Source organism: Sprattus sprattus (assembly GCF_963457725.1).
Source record: "Sprattus sprattus genome assembly, chromosome: 18".
Classification (NCBI taxonomy): Eukaryota; Metazoa; Chordata; class Actinopteri; order Clupeiformes; family Clupeidae; genus Sprattus; species Sprattus sprattus.
The window spans coordinates 609557-628762 of record NC_137916.1 but is presented as its reverse complement, the minus strand read 5'-3'; positions in this window follow the sequence as shown (position 1 = coordinate 628762).

Sequence of the window (19206 nt, the reverse complement as noted above, 5' to 3'; positions counted from 1 at the left end):
TAGAATGAAGAGCTTAACATGATGTTGCTTTGCCTGCAGACATTCCACCTGCCTGGAAAGAGTTGACGCCAACCCAGAATGGGCTTAAGGAGGTTTTTCAAGATGGGGCTGAGAAGTGTGTCTGAAGAACTCACTCCAGGTGTTCCAGATGTTGCAGATCAAATGATGACATTAAGACAGTCAGACTTTAATCATAAGAACTGCACTTAGAATTACAAATAACGTGGTATTAGATAAATTAATAAATACAACTGACATTGCTTCAAGGAAAATCTGTCAGACATGGAACTGTTCCTGGCAGATGAGCACTAGGAACCAAACAACATTTAAAGTTAAGGATAAGTAATGAAGTGATTCATATATATTACATTTGCTTGGTTAAGATCTGAATTGTATTTGCATATCTGCACACAACTAATGTACTCTGAAGAGTGACAAACTCCAGATATCCATTTTGAAAAGATTCAACTATCTCTCCTTTCCTTATTTCCTATTTCCTAGATATCCTATATTCATATTATTCCTAATGAGAACATTAACATGTTTTCTCATTTTATGTTTTTAATTATTATTAAGGACCAATCAGATAAGAAGAGATTATTGTGTTTCTTTTTCTTTAAAAGAGTCAGTTGTTGGGGATTTTAATCAATATGATCGTCAAATCAAACAACATGAGTTAGTGTGAGATCATATTATGTGTTTTAAATTCATCAAACTGGGGGTGAACATGTTAAAACTGCCAGTTTGCAATGTTAACAATGTTAGCAATGTTATAATAACACTTTGCAATGTTAGCAAAGTGTTATTATAATTAAAAGAGATTATTCATTATTCTAATCCAACATTATGTATGATGCCAGCCAGGTCAGAATGGTGTTAATGTCAGATTATTGTCCCCAAAACTAATGTGTAACAGTGATCAGTGCAGACAATGCTCTTTATATTTTTTTTTGCTAGGGGACATGTTTTTTTTATTTTATTGTTTGTGTATTTTATTCAATATCATTTAGCAAATCTGTTTCGGGACCTTTTAGGTTAAATGACCAACTTGACTATTCTTGTCTTTATTGTCTTTAAAATGTTGAATAATGAAATGTGTCTCCCTTCAGTGCTCTTGGGGGATTTTGAGATAATTGTTGACATGGTTCAGGTGCTTGCAGCTCGTAGTTCAGTACCACACACCCTGCACATACAAACACACACACACACACACACACACACACACACACACACACACACACACACACACACACACACACACACACACACACACACACACTAGTTCAGTACCTGATTCTTTTCTCTTCTGTTCAAGTGGTTTCACCATGAAGTGAATCAATAAGCTTTTAGAAAAAAAATTATATACAGGTTTTTAATGATGTTGCTAGTTATTATTATAATTTACTATAACTATGGGATAGCATATGGTGTTAGGATAGCAGTTTAAGCATGTGTTTCTAGCTTGCGCAATGAGAGGTTATTCAGACAGAACTCTTTGCTCTTTAAACTCTCCATCTTTCTATTCCACTCCAGTAAAATTACAAAGCTGATTAATCTGCAGTGGTATATGATTTCATGACCCAGTTAAGTGTGTTCACTGACATGTATTCAATAAATGGCACAACAATCGTATTTCTGTGAAGACTATATTTTTCTTAGCTTGGTTTTGAATAGACAACATATGTATGTGTTTCTCTCTTACACAAATAACAGCTGTGGTTCAACTAAATCGATAAAATGTCCTATTAGCCAGCTTTAATTAACGCAATGATTGAAGACAGGCTATTTTGGTTTCTCCAAGGCTGATCCGTGCTCAAACAATGTAGTTAATTCAAACCAGACTTCAGTTATCAGGGTAATTGCGTGTGCCCGTTCTTATTCAAAAGGGGGAAACGTCGATTACTAAAACCATGATTTTCTAATGGTACCATGGCTACTAAACTTAGTTAGTACTGTATGCGCTTATGAATCATGTACTATGTGTATATTGCTGAATGAGCTGCAGATAGATGGACCCGCCAGCCAAAACATCGATCCTAATGCATCTCAGGCTTGAGCCATGTTTGATAAATACAAATATAGGCTGTTAGATACATTAATATCAAGACGTTAATATTAATGAGACAGAAACCAGCAATCAGATTTTCAGCGCTTTATCTTATTTTAGCGCGTATCATATATGCTTCCATAGGAATGCTGGGCGTGGAGAAAAATCTCATATTTTCCCAAAAATATTTTGAGAAAAGGAGACAGAACGCCATCACAAATTGTTTTGATATGTGAAGAACAAATATCTAATCTTTCAAAAAAAAAAAATTTCATGTTGGTAAATGCTGTCATGTTTTTTGCTATAGCATGCCAAAAATGGCACAAAATGGGTTCTCATCCATTTTCAAGCTTTAATATCATCCAGACCATTCATCACATAAGGACATTCTTTTAATACTATATACAAAGCATTCATAGGAAGGTCTGTGTATAATATCAAGTCTACAGCTTTAACATCAAGCTTTCCACATGCCTTCAAAGATGCTGCACAAAGCGTAGAGTACAATTTTTGCGCAAAGCACCCCGAATACCATGTTATACCCAAGCCACACCCTTGGAAGTCCATAATCTTCAAGTAATTGTATCAGATTTTAATCCTAGAAAGTTTGAAGGAGCTATCTTAAATACTTTTCTAGTAATAGCAATTGGAAAAAGGCTCTTCAGGAACGCTGCTTTCGTGACAAAACTATTGCTATTATCGCTAACATTTTAGACTGTACCTATTAAGAAGTGTATGAACAACCTTGATTTTTTTCAGCCAAATCTGAGACGGTCGAGTGGGAGCCATTGTCCTGTTTGGTGTGGAATGACACGTATATTGAGTTTTTTGTCCTTTGAGTAGTACTTTTCTTATGTGTAGTACGTATTGTGTTTTGTGTTGTGTTTTTATGTTATGTGTGTTATGTTATGTTATGTGACAGGGCCGTTGTTTAGGGGTGAGAGGCGGTGACGATTCTAGGGGCCCACAGCCCAGGGGGGGGGGGGGGGGGGGCACAAAAACCCCAGTAGCCTTTTATGCAGTCTTCCATTTCTGTGACTAAAGTATTATGCAAAGACTCCCCAGGGACCTACGCAAGAATGCTGTTTGTGGACTTCAGCTCAGCGTTCAACACCATCGTCCTCCTCACCAAACTAACCCAGCTCACTGTGCCCTTCTCCACCTGTCAGTGGATAACAAATTTCCTGATAGACAGGAAGCAGCAAGTGAAGCTGGGTGAAACAACATCCAGCACTCGGTCAGTCAGCACTGGTGCACCTCAGGGATGCGTGCTCTCCCCACTGCTCTTCTCCCTCTACACCAACGACTGCACCTCAGGTGACCCGTCTGTTAAACTCCTTAAATTTGCAGACGACACATCAGTCATTGGCCTCATCCATGATGATGATGAGTCTGCATATAGACAGGAGGTTGAACAGCTGGCCCTGTGGTGCGGTCGCAACAATCTGGAGCTTAACACGCTCAAAACTGTAGAGATGACAGTGGACTTCAGGAGGAGCCCACCAGCACTGCCCCCCCTCACCATACTCAACAGTACTGTGTTGGCTGTGGACTCCTTCAAGTTCCTGGGATCCACAATCTCCCGAGACCTGAAGTGGGAAATCAACATAAACACCATCATCAAGAAGGCCCAGCAGAGGATGTACTTCCTGCGCCAGCTTAGGCACAGCAGTCGTTGAGTCTGTTCTTTGCACTTCCATCACTGTCTGGTTTGGATCCGCAAACAAACTGGACAAGAACAGACTTCAACGGACTGCAGAAAGGATCATTGGTGCCAACCTGCCCACCATCCAAGACCTGTTCACAGCCAGAGTCAAGACGCGGGCAAGAACAATAACTGCAGACCCCTCCCACCCTGGACACAACATGTTTCAACTCCTCCCCTCTGGTAGGCGCTACAGATCTCTGTTCGCCAAGACCTCCAGAAACAAGAACAGTTTCTTCCCTCTTGCTGTCGCTCTCCTGACCAGCTAACCCTCTGTGGCACTGTACAAATAACCAATGTAAAATTACCCCCGTTACCATATCTATTTATTTCACCCTTCCTGTATAACCCAATACCATATAGTATTTATTTATGCCTGCTCTTCCTGGACTCTCCACTTTGCACTATTGTTTATCCATTGCACTGTTGTATTGTATTGTTTTGCACTGTTGCACTGATTTGCACTGTTGTATTGTTTTGTGTTGTGATGTATATATGTGTAATATGTGTAAGCACACTGAGAGCCACTGCACCAAGACAAATTCCTTGTTTGTGCAAACTAACTTGGCCAATAAAAGCTGTTCTGATTCTTATTCTAACTAATACTCATAGTAATGCATCAGAGTTAAAACAAAGCCACGAAATCAAGCAAAATTGAAAAAAAAAAGTTTCTATCTTCCGAGCAATAACTCCCATCTTTAAAAAAAATTGTTTGGCCCATGGATCGCTCCTGTTTTGAGAATATGCGCGATTGCGCGTAAAGTAATTGCTCTCGAACTGCAGCAGCAGCCAGCTGGTAGAGGAATAATGCCAAAACAGAAAAAAAAATCGGGACGCCAAAAAAGAGAGGAGAGGAAGAAAAGATAAGCCAGGAGCACATCAGTAGCCCAGAATATCACCAAAAAATGTTTTGAATAAAGTGAGAGTGTTAAGCTAGTTGCACAGGCACCCTGTAGTTCATGAGAAATAGCATAGCTTGCCTCGTCCAACGTCCTGATGTTGGAGTGGCTAATGTTAGGAGCTAGTGCTATCCAACTATTAACATTTCTTCGTTAACCGAATGACACTAATGTTTAACGTTACGTGTGGTCAGCAGTGTAAAATGATTGCCTGACAAGGCTGACATTACAAATGTATCCACTAAATTTCATCCTCAGAAAAGATCAGTAAGGTTATAATTCGCCAAACATTATAATACGCTATCAAAAAACTCCAGTAGCAGTTGGACACAATTTTCCATTGTAGCCTATTGACATGAGTCTTGTTATTGTTAAACAGGGGCTGATCTTACAGCTTGCTGTCCTCATACAATACTAAACCGAAGCTGTTTGTCTAGAGCTATGGCATTGATAAGCCAATTTAGTTTTTTTTTATTTATGTTTGTGTCAAGACTAGGTAGGTTAGTTCTTCATCAGCTGTTCCATAAATCATAACCATAAATGTGTACAAAAGCAATATGAAATTAAATGATTAAACCTTTGCTGCTACTCCAGAATCAGCTGTAGCCTCCTCTGACCCCCACCCCCAGCACTCCAAAGATGCTGATGATGGTGAGTGAGTGAGGTAGACACTTGTTGGCTATTTTGAGTTATTAGTGAACTGCTGTACCATTGGCAATTACTTACACATCAGGTCACTCTCAGCTCTTTCTATTCTATAATGATTGGCAAAATGTAGATTTATTTATATGTCTACATAAGTCACTGTCTTTGCCATCTGCAGAGCCAGGCCCCTCTACCCAACAAATATTAGAAACTAAAGCTACTACAGACAGTGAATGGGAGAGTGAATAATAATAACAACAACATGACATAATAATACCCAGTGACTCTTTGTTGAGTGGTTAATTGAAACAAATAAAGGACTTGGGTGCATTGCATCAGGCACTGTCAAGAACAAAGACTATGTAATGGATTGAGAGCAACTCTCCCAGCATTACTCTAGCAAATTACTTTAGCTGTCATTTCAAGCTTGCTGGAGAAGGCATGTCCAACACCAAGCCACCGGCAAGGAGCAACAGTGGTCGAAAGCAATATCATCAGAGACGAAGGGGACTTGAGAAACAAATCAATATAAACAAATATTAACAAAGTTGAAAGTGTCACATTGTTGTTTTTGTTATTTTAATTGCAACTTTATAAAATGAGCAATGTGAATGAATAAAATGGTGCGAGATCAATGACGATCTAGCTAATCATCAACAAAGTTTTGGTGCTAGTTAAACAGATCCCAATGCTGTTTGTCTGTTGCATAGCAATTGCCACCCAAAGGGGGACTATTTTCTCTAGGTTACTGAAATGCAATACACAATGTTTGGTGGCTACAATTTTTTTGTGCTGAAAGGCAACTTACAGTTTATACCTTAATTGTACTTAATATTTATAATGTTGCTGGCAACCGTGTTATAAAAGCAATAAGGTACTCGAGTCAGTACTGTTTCGTCAATAATGTACTTGTTCGAGGGTTTGCCGACATCTTTGCGCGCCCAAATAGAACATTCTTTTTTGAAAGATGCACTGGTTACCACGGAGTTTCAACACTGACAAGACACACGTCAGCAGAAGACTAAAGGTAAATGTCTTTGTACTTTAATTGAGTTCTCAAAAATAAAAAGCTTAATACCCTGGCATTGTATTTGACGATGAAAGGCTCATTGGGTATAGGTTGTGACTGTCATGCTGGTGTGCTGAATGGGGGTCGTTATGTGAGTGTAGCCAACACCAGAGCCATAATGAGCTCTGGCTAACACTTACTAGCTAGCTTGCACTGACAACCTTCAGTTCGTAGTCGTTAGGTAATGTAAGTTAGCTAGCTAGCCAACCTGGATAATTTAATCTGTAAAATTGGTTGGCATTTTTTATTCGCTATTGAAAACATACAGTGAGAGAAAGTAAAAACCTGGCTAATAACATATTGCGTTTTCTAATGACGAAGGCTCTTTTAAGCACATATCATAGATATTATTTTGTCATAGCTTTAGAGCTAGCTATTAAGCATATCGTGTTGGCTAGTTTGCTCCATTTTGTATTATAGAGCAGGTGCAACGCCAGTGGTGTAAATCAGTTTTCCCCAAACCCTTTTCTCTCGAAGCACAATATATGTACTCTATGGGAAAGAAAGTATCACGGCACACCAGCATTACATGTTATTGCGTTGTTTGGTTGTGAAATGCCTTTTTAGTTTACTTTGTTCGAGTTCCCCCCCCCCCACAGACAAGGCACAATGGAATCGGGAGCAATCTCCTGTGAACTTGAATGCATAGCTCGATTATTGGTCATTGTATTGTCTGTTCCTGACCTGTTACATTTTCTTTTTCTGTTCAGTTCTCCAACAGAGTAACGGGCCTTGAACGGTTCAAATAAAACACAGTTCGGTAAGATTTCATTACTCAAATACGGCACTATCTATCAATCTAATTTTACTACATGGTTTGATTAGCTAGCAAAACAATGGCAATGGTAGAAGTAGGTGTCTTTGTTTTTTTTTTTTTTTTACTGTAGTGTATAATGACTAAAACCTTGTTTTTCTTCTCTTTATCAGCAAATGGAGGCTAGTGTAACCTGTGTAAATCTCTGCGTTGTGTTATAAAAAATGTCTCGTGGACAACTGTTGTAAGATGGTAATTTATTCCTGTAAACACACCAACAGAAATAGTTTCCAGCTTGCTTGCTTTACCTATACTGTAAAGGCTCATTCATGCATTAAACAAACAGGGAAATAAAAACAGACATGTAATATATACATCAAAAATATACACGTAAAGAAAGATAATTAAAAACAGTATCACACCTGTAAACACACCAACAGAAATAGTTTCCAGCCTGCTTGCTTCACCTATGCTGTAAATGCTAGCCCCCACATGTAACAAAAGGAAAACCATATTAAACATATGTAAGAATGATATTTCCTATAACTAGTTTATATATATAATACATATAATAATAATACGTTTTAAGAGGCTATTTAATAAGATAGATGCTTAGTTTTAAAGGCAATATCTATCAGATTCATCCATCCCATTTATCCTTCACCACCTACCTCATTCATGCATTAAACAAACAGGAAAGAGGAAGGGGGGAGAGAGGGACAATACAAGGGGAGACAGGGGGGGCTACCAGAGACCCCAATACCAGTGTGATACCAAAATAAAAGTAATAATAAAAGAAACTGAAATACAGGTAACAGATGTTAAGCAATTATTAGCACAACTTTTCTAACCTGTTACACTAGCTTAAAAAAAATACTGGCATCTATCTACCTAGATGGCAGAGAGATCTGCAAGAGAGTTTACCACCTAAGAAATGCGAAGGAATTACTTGATGAAGGAAAATCTCAAGATCGCCTACATTCTGAAGTGTATATATAAATTGATTTCTCATGTATAATGCCGACTTCAATGAGTTTATTGATACAGATCGTAACACAGACATCAGCGAACTTGATACATTTCAGTTATTTTTTTTCTGGTCGGGTTCTGAGCTAGCAGATGCAGAAATTGAATTGATATGTCCGGTAAGGCTGTAAGATAAGAAAGTTTTGAATACAATTAGGTTGAATAGTTGTTCCTAATTTGTTCTTATATCATACTTAAAAATTTGATTTTAGTCAATAAATGTGAAGTGTGAGTATAAATGATGGCAATACATGTTACTAGTTGAAGAGTTCAGGTGCAAAAACCACTTCTGTGAAAAATGCGATATGATATAAAGGGAAATATTCTCAGTGCCTACTATACGATAATCATGCCAGCTGTGTTTTTTACAATTTACCACAAAAAAGGGCAGGTGGACTTCTGAACTCTTCAATGTGTGTTTGGAAATGGTTTGGTTGATGCTGTCTGTTATTTTCAGTTACCCATCCAGCGATGACAAGGTGTGTCTTGACAAGAATGTTGTCACCACGTTTCCTAAATTGAGTGTAAAAATCCAGGAACACAATGAAGGATATGTAAGTGAAAAAAAAATATGTTTACCTTCCCACCTCACATTTTACTGATGTACCAAATGTTTATTGTTTCAGAAATAAGGGCCATTGTATTTGTGGGTGCAGCCTAGCTTAGCCCACTAGCTTAGGACCTCAAAGTTATTTCGTACTCGACACCAAAGTTCAGAAACAAAAGTCTGTAATCCGAAATTCTTCTTTTTGTAAGTTTACTTAAAATGATTCCAAATAATACAGTATGAAATTCAGGATAACACTTTTCTAGCAAGTTAACTGTCATTAGGTGTAGGTGAAAGGATTGTGTTGCTCCAAGGTCCAATAGCTTCTGCCTGCTTTGCGGTGTTTCTTGTTCTTACATCAAATCAAACATCCAATCAAATTAAGTTATTATCAACATCACTGGTCAACTATCAATATTTTCAGTTCTTCATTACACATGCAATACAACTTCTTCATAGTTCTCATTAACACTAGTCAATCTTAAATTCTCAATTTATAATAATAACAAAACTATTATTTACTTAGAAATGGCTTCAACAGTATTGTTGGTATTATTGACTGATGCCTCATGTCCACTCTATACCTTCAACCCATGAAAAGGAACACTACTATGATCTAGCCTCACACAGCGGATTCATTGAAATGAAACTTCTTAGAAGGGATATGGAAGAAAGCCAGAGAAGATATCGCCGGAAGAACAAATCAGGTGGCACTGTAACTCTGACTTTGGCCTCGTCTGTGGCAAACACAGACAAGGATGTGAGTGAGTGGGTTACCCCTGGCAAAGAAAATTAAGCCCCCACCTGGAAACCTCTCAACAATCAAGCATGCTATGGACCGGACCTACAATCACATAAGAATATGGATTACAACACAATCTCCACCATTGGCTGAGATATTTAATCATTATCCATGATTCATTGACATGCCACACCTGGTAAGCAAACTCTTAATACTATAATTTAGTTTTTAGCTACAGTGTATCTGTCCTTTGAAGCCCCCCCCCCCCCCCCAGTAAATTCAAATGAATAAATTGGATTGAATATTTATCTTTGTACATCTTAGTTGGATTCCGATAGATAGTTCGAGGGGAAGGCTGATCTTTTCCTTCGCAAATGGGAGATGAACATCATCCCTAAGCTAATGAAGGTTGCTGCGTTGGAGGTGTCTGAGGATCTGAAAAATCCTTCAACCACCAGAAACAAAAGTGATGGTATGTTGGTTCGCATTCAGAAAGATAGGGGGGGAAATGCACTTATAACTTTTATGCAATGGATAATTACTGAAGCCAGTTTAATTGTTCAAGATGACTTAAAATCGTGTAATATGCTTAGCGACTCTCCAACAAATTTCAATGGCTACAATACTTGTACCAAGTGTAGGCTACTGGCAAGCTTCGATGAGACGATAACTCTACTTGAGTCGCGTCTCTTTAACACAGATTGTAATACCCCGTTAATCGAATCGAGCGAAATTCAGCATACAGATCTAACATTTACCGACACTACTCTGTCTTCTAGCTCGCCCGTGTCAACACCGCAACTCCTACCACCCGATAATTGGGTTAACGTAAAACGAGGAAGTAGGCCTAGTAGAAGACATTTAAAACCCGTACCACACCCGGATCCCATCCCAACTTCAAACCGTTTTTCTTCCCTTACTACCATCGATACTGTTGATAAAGTTCTCGTTATTGGTGATTCCTCCCTGAGGCATATTCAACTCGCAACCCCGGTACAAACAGTGAACTGTATACCGGGAGCTAGAGCAAATGACATTGAATCCCACTTAAAACGAATCGCTGGTCGGAGATTTTCTAAAATAATTATTCACACAGGCGTAAACGATGTCCGCCTACGGCAATCGGTTACCACCGAGCGAAATTTTGTATCGTTATTCGCTACCGCAACACAAATGGCAGACTCTGTAGTGTGTTCTGGCCCTATGCCTATCAACCGCGGCGACGAAATGTACAGTAGACTATCGGCACTTAATATCTGGCTAGCAGAATGGTGCTCACGCAACGACGTGGATTTCATAAATAACTGGCCTACTTTTTGGAGGAAGCCAGGGCTATTACAGAAGGATGGCATCCACCCCTCTAAAGAGGGTGCTAGCCTCCTTTCTCAAAACTTAAAACACCACCTAGTCCAAACGTACTTCTGACAACCAATAACTAGAACTAGAAGGCAGACCTATTACCCCACACTAACTCCTGCTGCACCAGTACATTCTCTGCCCATATTACACCACATACAAACGGTATGTATACCCAGAATATATAAGCCCAACGCAACTCACACTAGAAGAAGCATTAATCAGGATAACCTAATAAAGATACAAACCTTATCAGCACAAAATGAAACTTGCACAATATTAAAGCTGGGCCTTATTAACATTCGGTCCCTAACATCAAAAGGTGCACTTATCAATGAGTTGATAACAGACAACAACATCCAAATACTTTTCCTAACTGAAACCTGGCTAAAACCAGATGAATTCATAGCCTTAAATGAATCTACCCCTCCAAGCCATGTTAACTGCCACATCCCCCGCAGCACTGGACGTGGAGGTGGAGTTGCTACAATTTCCCTCGCTAATCTATGCATTTCCCCAAGACCTAAATTTAAATTTGCATCATTTGAAGTCCTCGTACTTCATCTTATGCATCCCAACTCAAAAGCCACTAACCCGGTCACTCTTGTGACACTATATAGACCACCAGGTCCCTACACTGAATTCTTATCCGAATTTTCCGATTTCCTATCCACCCTGATTGTTAATTCGGATAAAATCCTGATAGTGGGAGATTTTAATATCCACATGGATAATGAAAATAATAGCCTTACAATTGCATTCCAATCACTGATAGACTCTATCGGGTTCTCACAGCATGTAAACACACCAACTCACTACCATAATCACACCATTGACCTTGTATTAACACATGGCCTAGAAATTGACCACCCTATAGCTCTACCCCAAAATACTACCCTCTCGGACCACCACCTAATTACATTTAATATGAAATTAGAACTCCGTCCAACATCGGAAATTACACACTTCTACAGCCGTTGTCTATCCGACAGGACTACTGTGGAATTTATATCAAAACTACCCGTCGCCCTCACTTCAGCTCCTACCGCTGGCAAAGTAAATGGCATATGCACTTCCCCTCCTTATATCGACCTATTTACTGAAGGCGTCACGCATGCGTTGCATTCAACCCTCGACGCTGTTGCACCACTGAAAAAGAGATTAAGAAAACTGAAAAAACTAGCCCCATGGTACACTGATCAGACTCGTGCACTCAAACGAACCACACGAAAACTAGGAAAAAAATGGTACTCCACCAAACTTGAGGTATTTCTCATGGCGTGGAAGGATAGTCTCCTAAGATATAAACGTGTACTCTCTGAGGCGAAATCAGCTTACTATTCTTCATTGATTGATAGTAATAAAAACAACCCAAAGTTCTTATTTAACACTATTTCTAGGCTAACAAAAAACCACAACACAATCGAACATTCGGTTCCCATCATCTTTAGTGGTAATGATTTCATGACCTTTTTCAATAATAAAATCCTTAAAATAAGAGAACAAATCCAAAGCTTCCTCCCCCTCTGTGACCCTACACCCCTTCCAACATGCGCCAAGGTAACACCACTTCAACCGGGTGCTATCTTTGAATTCTTCGCACCCACCGACCTCCCTGAATTAAACTCCTTGATCCTCTCATCTAAATCATCAACGTGCCTACTAGATCCTATCCCCACAAAATTACTTAAACATGCACTTCCCTTACTAAGTGAGACACTGCTCAATGTAATGAATAACTCACTTATCTCAGGCTACGTCCTAGCCTGGATACCAGCCTGAACTCCGCCCACAAATTTTTTGGTCTGGGAGATTCAGTCTGGAGTCGAGCTAGTTGGGAGGGATTCAAGCCCACCGAAAAGTGATCTGACCAATAAAATTGTAAGGGCGGGCTTTATACGTTGATGGACAGATATAGATAGAATAGCCTATACATCGGACAAAGATGGCGCCGTCTCGGGAGCTTAGTGGGACATATTTTATATGATTTAAGCTATCTACACGACTTTTTTTATGTCTACATTGACTCGGTTAGTTGTGTATACGCAAAACAAGTGTTGCCAAAGATTGTAGGTCTTAACTGAAGCACTCTAGACCATTATTGATCGGTTATGCTAACGCGTAGACAAAAAAAACATTGAAACAAATGGTAGCTTCTAGCCTTGAGTGCTAATTAAGAAACGCGCTCAAGGCATTTGTCGATTGAAAAGATGTTTTTGCCGTCCTTCCTACGGGATCAGGCAAAAGTTTAATCTATCAGATGGTAATAATACTACGTTGCTCTGATTGGTTCAAGGTATCCAATTCAGCAAAGAGGAATTTTCTTTCCTGGTTCGTTGAAACACGCCCCATAATCACAGCCCAATGGTTCGGTCTCAGACTCATATTCTGACTAGAATTATGAGTATGACATCGTCAGGCTAGCTACGTCCCACAATCTTTCAAAATAGCAGTGATAAAACCATCTCTTAAAAAACCTAACCTTGATCCCGATAATCTCGCTAACTATAGACCCATATCTAACCTTCCTTTTTTGTCAAAAATACTTGAAAAACTAGTTGCTAAGCGACTTACTTTTTTTCTACATCAAAATAAAATTGAAGAAACCCTCCAATCCGGTTTTAGGGCCCACCACAGTACTGAAACGGCCTTAGTCAAAGTCTTAAATGACCTACTAATCGCATCTGATCATGGGTGCACCTCAATATTAGTTCTCCTAGACCTAAGTGCTGCTTTCGACACTATAGATCATCTGATCCTGTTACAGAGACTTGAACATCACGTTGGCATCAAAGGTTGTGCCCTATCTTGGTTTAGATCTTACCTCTCTGATCGCCATCAATTTGTTCATGTCCATGAGAAGTCGTCAAATCACACCAGAGTAAGCTACGGTGTCCCACAAGGCTCTGTCCTTGGACCACTGCTTTTTTCCCTCTATATGCTACCCTTAGGTGCTGTCATAAGGAAACATGGCATTAACTTCCATTGCTATGCTGACGACACCCAACTCTACCTATCAATGAAACCTGATGAAATTGTACATCTACCCAAGATAGAAGCTTGCCTCCATGATGTAAAATCTTGGATGACTAGCAACTTCCTGCTCCTCAACTCTGATAAAACTGAGGTTATGCTTGTAGGCCCCGATCAACTGAGAACTACACTATCTACCCATTTACCCACACTCAATGGCTTCCCAACACCCAACACTAACATCAAAAACCTTGGTGTAACTATCAACCAAGACCTCCTACTTGACTCACACATAAAACAGATCTCAAAGACATCATTTTTTCATTTACGCAATATTGCCAAAATTAGAAAGGTCCTATCCCTCCAAGATGCAGAAAAACTAATCCACGCATTTATTACTTCCCGCCTCGATTATTGTAATGCTCTCCTGTCCGGATGCAACATCAACACAATAAAGAGCCTCCAACTTATACAGAACGCTGCTGCTCGTACACTCACCAGAACTAAAAAATATGAACACATCTCACCGGTACTCGCTTCTTTGCACTGGCTCCCCGTTAAAAGTAGAATCGAATTCAAAGTACTCCTACTAACATATAAAGCCCTAAACGATCTGGCTCCAAACTACCTTAAGGAATTAGTCGTCCCCTATTGCCCTCCAAGGCTGCTCCGTTCCCAGAGTGCAGGCCTCCTGGTAATTCCAAGAATATCAAAGACCACAATAGGAGGGAGAGCATTTAGCTACCAAGCCCCTCTCCTCTGGAACAATCTCCCTGCCTCCATCAGAGCTGCAGACACCGTGCCTATATTCAAATCAAGACTTAAGACATTCCTCTTTAGTGCATCATATAGCCAAAAGTAACCGCGCCAACAAACCAATCACCTGCTGTACCAGTCACCCAGACATATCCGAACACAAATTCAAATATTACTTGCATTTAGTACCGCAACATCAAATGTGTTTCCTGTTTGCCGAGTGGATGCATGTACGGCCCCGGCAAACAGATCACAACAAAAAACAAATTAAATTACTACTTGTAATTTAGTACCGCAACATCATATGTGTTTCCTGTTTGCCGAGTGGATGCATGTACGGCCCCGGCAAACAGATCACAACAAAAAACAAATTAAATTACTACTTGTAATTTAGTACCGCAACATCAAATGTGTTTCCTGTTTGCCGAGTGGATGCTTGTACGGCCCCGGCAAACAGATCACAACAAAAAACAAATTAAATTACTACTTGTAATTTAGTACCGCAACATCAAATGTATTTCCTGTTTGCCGAGTGGATGCATGTACGGCCCCGGCAAACAGATCACAACAAAAAACAAAATGTTCAATGCCAGAAAAACTAAACATATCTAAGTATTGCAATATGCAACAGGCAAACCGACACACAGGTGACACGTCCCTGGTTGGTGAAATGATTCATCTGTGTGTTTGTTCGTGCTGATTCCCGACTGACAGACCTGCAGACTGATTCGTCATTTCCTGTTTGTTAGATGGATCAGGAGGAGCCTCCTGGGCCTGATCACTCCCCTCCTCAGCCCGCCCCGAAACGCCCCTGCAGACCGGCTCCAGAGCAACACCAGCATCGCCCACGCCGCCCTGCTCCCCATCCTGGGCCCTCAACTCAGTCATCATCCCCTTGACGACTTCTCCCCCTGGATGTGACGACCCCCACCCTGGTCATCGGCAGCTCCATGGTCCGAGATGTCCACACCCCCCCCTTCAACAAGCGGCCCCTGCAAGGTCCACTGCCTCCCCGGAGCCAGGTGTGTTCCAATCGCTGATGGATGTGGAACTTTCCCTCCCCACCCCCACCACTCTGCACGTAGTCTCTCTACCTGGTCTACCTAGAGAAACCCTCGGCCAACCGCACCCACTGCCACTGCATTGCCGTACACCTACTCTACCCAATACCCTATGCTAGCATTTATGTACAATATACATTATTGCCTCCACCGAAATGTTTCTCTGTCCCTACATCCCCTACCCCTGTAACAGTAACCCTATTGCCACAGTAATCTGGTCTTGTCTGTATCATGTATTTACCACCAGATGTATGTACACATATGTCCAGTGACCAAATGCTGGCTGTGTATTGCCCCTGTTGCTTCCTTTCCCCTTCTGCCACACTACCCTTCCCCTTCCCCCCTTCCCACCTTCCTGTCTCCACCCGGCCGACCTCAAGCAGATGGGTCCCCCCTTATGTGCCGTGGTTCTGCTCAAGGTTTCTTCCTGCCTAACAGGGAGTTTTTTCTTGCCCCTGTTGCCGTTGTGCATGCACTAAGGGGGTTCAGGCTCTGGGCTCTGTTAAGCGCCGAGAGGCAATTGTATTGTTATGGCGCTATACAAATAAAATTGAATTGAATTGAATTAAATTGCATATGACACCTCAATACAATTTTTTTTAAATAAGTAGAACAAAGGTGGTATTTCACAATCGATATATATGTTGAGGAAAAATATGCACATTACACTTGTTAAAATCATCTTTTGAACGCAGCGCCACTGAGCTACCGAGTTCCCAATCGACTCACGTCCACCCTGCGTTAAAAAACGTAAATTACGTAAACGGAGGTACTCTGTTGCACTTGGTCGCCATTTTTCCTGACAGAAAACACATTTTCTCAGGGAGCCTCCGGCTATTGCTAAAGGATCAGTTGTAAATATGCCTTCACGGTGTGTTGCAGCATATTGCTCGAACGTCAGTTCCCATTCTTTTAGCCTTTTCAAATTTCCAAAAGACGAGGAAGTACGCGAGAAGTGGGTGCAGAATGTGCGTCGCACAAGAGTGCCTTCTCCAGCAAGCTTGAAATGACAACTAAAGTAATTTGCTGTGAAGTAATGCTGGGAGCATTGCTCTCTATCCATTAAATAGGGAATATATTTCACGTATGTGTAGAACCTATTTAGAATGTGTAAGATTCTTTCTATATTTAGACTAACTATCCTTAATCACAAAAGGTGGTCTCGGTGGTTGTAGAATGGAGTCTCAATCAAGGAGCTTGAAGTGGTTCGGATCAGAGCCAAAGATATTTATTGTAGCAAACAAGAAATATCACTAAGTACTTTTCTGAGTCTAAGTATCTAGAGTCAAGGAGGAGCAGAGTTCTATCAGGGCACACGCGGCCTGCGTGGATCCGTCCTGGAGAGGAGATAGTGTCCGTCTCTCGTGATTCTTGCTCTGATCGACCTGAGTCTAGCGCGCAGCCCAATTTAACCATTATAATTACGTAAGCCAAATAGAATGTATAACATCTCTTCCAAAGGATTACACACACACATATGAACACGTAAACAGTCTCATCAGCTCATCAATGCCCTTGCCCTTGGGCCTGATAGAATGGACGCCTTTGAGGAATGCTACACAGCACACACACAGAGGGGCCTAAGCAGACATAGTGGAGCTGTCTCCAACGGGCATCATATGCCTTTAGTATACGTTATGGTGACCTGTTAACCTTACTGGGATCTGGGCCTACATGGTCCCTCAGGAGGGCCTGAAAGTGATGGAGGTACCTACACTAGAGATCTGTACATGAGAAATACACCAGAATCTAACATTCCTCCCTCTTGATCATTCTTAAACATAGTTTAAAACATCAACAACAACAGTGTATTTCTGGAAAACCTCTTACATTGCAAAACATCTTACATTGCTCAAACATCTTACATTGCTCTGACAGTATTCTATTATTATATGGAAGAAAACAAAAAGGGGAAGGAGGGTGAGGGATTGGAAAATAAAGAACAGAAAATAATAAAACAAGGATACTTTGTCATACACTGGGAAACCCAGGGTAGGTTATTGGGTCACTTGGGGGAAACCCTAATTAAAGTTGGTGGGAGAGGGGAAGGGAAGGTAAAGTAAAAGGAGTGTAAAGCGAGATTATTCTAATCTAAACAATTTTGGGGAGATGGGTCGGGGAATGGGGGGTTCTATTCTCAGGTATGGCCTTTAGGGCGGCCACCTTGGGAAAAGGGGGCATCTATGGAGGGTGTTCCATAGGCAGCGATGTACTTAGGGATCGTGAAGGGGACAGCAAGGTCAGGTGGTACCTGTGAAGAGGTTTGCATTAACCCACACACCCAACAAGCCTGCACCCCTTTAGCTTTGGCTAAACCGTGCGCAGTCTGCAAGAAGGTGTTATCTCTGTGGACCTCATAATGGCTGTCAATGTCACAATTTCCTTTTATACACAAATAACATATCAACAGGGCATACAACACATGGCATTTCATTTTGGAACAGTCGTTTCAAGAGTCTTCTCTTGGGATGGCTGATGAAGAGGGTAACAGTTCGTGGTTGGGAAAGTTCATAAGATGGCATCACTGTTCACACTGCAAAAAGTGAAATCTTAGTACGATAAAATATCTTTAATCAAGGCAATGTAAGCTTGTTTTTTGTCTGACAAGATAGTACTTCTTACAGGCATTTTTTGTGTTAGAACATTTCACTTGCTTCAAGCGTTTCAGTCCTTACTTATCTTAATAAGGGTTTATTACTTGTTACTGAGATTGTATTACTGGTCCTGAGCATGTTAATGCTTGAAACTAGAATTGCCATTATTATAAGGCAGTTTGATCCCCACTTACAAGTACAAAACTGCTTTGTCAAAGCCAGAGTTTCTTATTTCAAGCAATTTATCCTTCTCAGTTAAACTACACTAAAAACAAGTACATTTGCCTAGATACCAAAGATATCTAAGAATTATTATCTCAATATAGAGGGGAAGGTGCTTATATTCAGCAAATGCTAGCAACATGCTTTTGAAATGAGTGTGCTTGCTAGGCAATTCATCTTGAAATCAGTCAAGCTACACTAAAATCAAGAATATTGGCCTAGATGCCAAAAATATTTAAGAATTATTATCTCAATATAGAGGGGAAGGTGCTTATATTCAGCAAATGCTAGCAACATGCTTTTGAAATGAGTGTGCATGCTAGGCAATTCATCTTGAAATCAGTCAAGCTACACTAAAATCAAGAACATTGGCCTAGATGCCAAAGATATTTAAGAATTATTATCTCAATATAGAGGGAAAGGTGCTTATATTCAGAAAATGCTAGCAACATCCTTTTGAAATGAGTCTGCATGCTAGGCAATTTATCTTGAAATCAGTAAAGCTACACTAAAAACAAGTATATTTACCTAGATACCGTAAGAAATATTTTCTCAATATCTAGGACAAATATTTTTTTAATTAATATTTTTTTAGCTTAATTTTGGGGCTTTTTGACTTTAATCGGATAGGACAGTAGAGAGAGACAGGAAGCTAGCTGGGGGGAGAGATTGAGAAACGAGCAAGTCGGTCTCGAACCTGAACTCTTCCCTGTCTCCCCATCAGACCCATTCATGGTGGAGGGTTGCTGCCGCTTGCGCCACAGCTCCAACCTTAAAGCAGTCATCTCTTGAGGATATTGGTATTTATTT